This window comes from Stegostoma tigrinum, chromosome 10, assembly GCF_030684315.1.
Source record: "Stegostoma tigrinum isolate sSteTig4 chromosome 10, sSteTig4.hap1, whole genome shotgun sequence".
NCBI classification, from domain to species: domain Eukaryota; kingdom Metazoa; phylum Chordata; class Chondrichthyes; order Orectolobiformes; family Stegostomatidae; genus Stegostoma; species Stegostoma tigrinum.
In genome coordinates, this window is record NC_081363.1 from 86,351,155 (window position 1) to 86,354,380 (window position 3,226).

Here is a 3,226-nt window from a genome sequence, read left to right on the forward strand (position 1 = left end):
ACCGGGCAGGGTGTCACAGAGATCTACAGCACAGAAAGGGCCCTTTGGCCCATCATGTCCATGCCAATCATAAACAACTGCCTAACTATTCTAATCTCATTTTCCAGAACTTGGCCCGTAGCCTTGTACGCCTTGGCATTGCAACTGGACATCTAAATATTTCTTCATTATAATGGAGGGTTTCTGCCTCTATCACCCTTACAGCCAGATTCCCACCACCCTCCGGGTGAAAAAGCATTTCTTCACATGCCTTCTAAACTTTCTGCTCCTTACGTTAAATCTGTACCCACTGGTCACTGATTCCCACATTAAGGGAAAGGTTTCTATTTATGCCCCTTATATCTATGCCCCTTATAATTTTATACATCTCAATCAAGTCCCCTCTGCTCCAAAGAAAGACAATTTGAATCTATCCAATCTCTGTTCATACCTAAAACTCTGCAGCTCAGGCAACATCCTGATAAATCTCCTCTGCATTCTCTCCAGTGCTACCACATGTCCCCTCTAATGTGGATTCCAGAATTTTCAAATCAATCTCTTCTGTTATCATACACCTCTGGATCAGGTAAGATTTGAACCCAGGTGCCCAGAGGTAGGGGTACTAACACTATGCCACAAGAGTCCCCTAATGAACCAGATGGGATTTTCCAAAATTGACAATGGATTCATGGTCACCGTTGGACTCTTACTTCCAAATTTTTATTAAATTCAAAATCCACCATCAGCCATGGCAGGATTTAATCCCGGGTCCTCAGAGCATTATCTGAGTGTCTAGATCAATAGTGCAGCAATATTACCATTAGGCAAATGCTTCCCTATGGCATCCAAAAATCAACTTATACACAGTCCCCAGATAAGGACATACCAACTGGTAAGGACAGATACTACACTTGATCTTAGACAAAATGCTGACAAGGATTTCAAAACTGCTGTGGCCTAAGCAATGTTTTATACCAAGCCAGCAAAACCTCCCTTACTCTTAAACTCTTTGCCTCAATTAATAAAGGCAAATCTACTATATGCCTCCTTAACCACTTTATTCATCTATCCTGATACCTTAAGGGGCCACACATGCTCCAAGGTCCCTCTGATCCTCCGTGCTTGCCAGGATCCTACTGTTCAACACATATTCCCATGCCTTGGTCATCCTGCCCAAGTGCATCACCCCACATTTATTTGGATTGAATTCATTTGTCTCTGATCAGCCCATCTATAGCCTCCTATAATCTAATGCTATCCTCCTCACTATTTACACTCAGCAATTTTTGTATCATCTGCAAACTTACTTGTTCAACCCTCTGATATTCAAGTCTGAGTAATTTCCCTAAACCTTAGACTTCAGGCAGAAAGCCCCGTATACCCACATCCCCAGATGTTGTGATATTCAGTGACAACAGGAGAGCGAAAAGATAGCACTAAACTCCACGTGAGCAGCCTGGAGTGCAGAGCAAGTCGTAAAGCATGCAGTGCAAGTTCCCCAGCCTTCATTCCGTCTCTTTCTAACCCAAATACTCCCAAACCCCTAAAGAAACAAAGTAGTTCAGCCTGGGGAACTGCAGCCCTCCCTCCCCCAGTTTATTGTAGTCATTTTGCCAGTAATAACTTGCCTGTAGTACGGCCAGAGGATCTTCACATCTTGAGAAGTAACACATCGAAACCATTTCCTCCGCCCACCTATTCCCGCACCGCCCCCCCGAACCGTCCCTCCCAAATTAAAATACCAATACCAAAGCTGCCTCCCACACACAAATGTACAGTACAGTGAACCCAGAAAGACTTTGTCTCAGTCTGACAGAGAGGCCCTGCATTGATATAGTGCCGGGTTATTGATCATGACATGCTGAGGGCTGTGGCAAAGATCCACGTTGGATGCATCGAGAAGCCTCATGCTCTCACACTCACCACCTCTCCCCCCTCCTCCTCCACAACCCCCACCTTTTTTTATTTGGCAATGTCCCAACAGCCATTTTAAAAGTGAACATCAGAGCACATTAAAGCGGCGTTACTTTGTGCAGACAGCAAATCTGTGGGTTATAGAAGAAGCACGCCGCCTACAAATCAATCCCAGATCACAGAGAGAGAAAAAAAGAACCAAAATCTTAACGAGATTAGAATCTCAAATCACACCGGCGTGTCAGAACTTCAGTTCACAAACACACCGGGGTCACAGTGGTGGCGGGGGAGCTGAGGGAAGTCATACCTGTGGAAGCCCAGAGCCGGATGAATAAGACTCGGAAAATACAAGCAGCAGCAACACCTCCACCTCCTATCTCCACCACCTCTCCCTCCACCCCCCACATCACCACCATTACCACTCTCTCTTTCTCTGTGTGCTGCTGCCCCCGCCTCTGTACACCATCGCAATGCTGTGGCGAGCTTGCATTTGACAGGCTGAGTCATAGAGTTTACCTCATCGCGGGCTGAAAACACACACAGACACACACAAACTGCAAGCGACATGACAATTGCACAATCATGATCCCTGCAGCACCAGCTCATCCCCTGCACTTCTCGAAATCCCTTCACCTCGAATGCAACAAAATACAACCAACGCGGTTTGGGGATTTTTTTTTAAAAATCGCACACATATTTCACCTCCCTACACTCCATGCACAAACAATCCTGTGTTCACTATTTCCTGTTGGGCCGACCGAAAACAATAAAACCCAAATGGCACGCAGCCCCTTTAAATCCTGTAAATACACCGGGACTTTCCACTGGGTGCAGACTTGCAATGGGCTATACCAGGAAGAGCGAAGTCAGTCCAAACGTGCTTAAAATGCAAGCTTTCAGAATTTCATGTTACACAAACCTCAATTCTATTTCGTGCATTTTTTTCCTCTTTTGCGGCGTGTCACTTTGACCAGCAAAAGTTTGCACAAGACAATACTGTTTAGAAAAAAAGGCCAGGTCATTTGCAAAGAAAACACTTAAGGGTGGGGAGCGAAAATGGAGATGTAATTTATCAGCTCGAGAAATTCTATTTCACTCTGCCTCAACTATCTCGCTTTCTCTCTGTCTGCAAACTGCGGGGGTCACCTGCTCGCGTCAATTTAAGGAGCAGGCCGCTGAAACCAAGCGAAGTGCTAGAAGCTGGATCAATATCCGCACTGACCCCACTCTCTCTCTCTCTCACACACACACACAGTCACGCACATATACAGACAGAGACCAGGCCATGGGAGAAGGGTCAAGGAGATCTAAAAAAAAAACTTCTGTAACTTAC

At 45.5% G+C, this 3,226-nt stretch overlaps 1 protein-coding gene and 1 non-coding gene across 7 annotated transcripts in view; both read right to left on the reverse strand.

The window, feature by feature from the left end:
• Positions 1–3,226, reverse strand: part of mideasb (mitotic deacetylase associated SANT domain protein b) — a 76,304-nt gene that overhangs the window by 71,439 nt on the left and 1,639 nt on the right. Inside the window, exon 1 of one of the 6 annotated variants that reach the window (XM_048537271.2) lies at positions 2,201–2,300. The exons of the other annotated variants lie outside the window; for them this stretch is intronic. The gene's annotated coding sequence lies outside the window, so the exon portion shown is untranslated. Of the gene's footprint in view, positions 1–2,200; positions 2,301–3,226 lie in introns of those variants that run through there. 6 annotated transcript variants of the gene reach the window in all.
• Positions 734–920, reverse strand: LOC125455971 (U2 spliceosomal RNA). Its single transcript, XR_007248358.1, has one exon. It is a non-coding gene; the product is annotated as a U2 spliceosomal RNA (small nuclear RNA).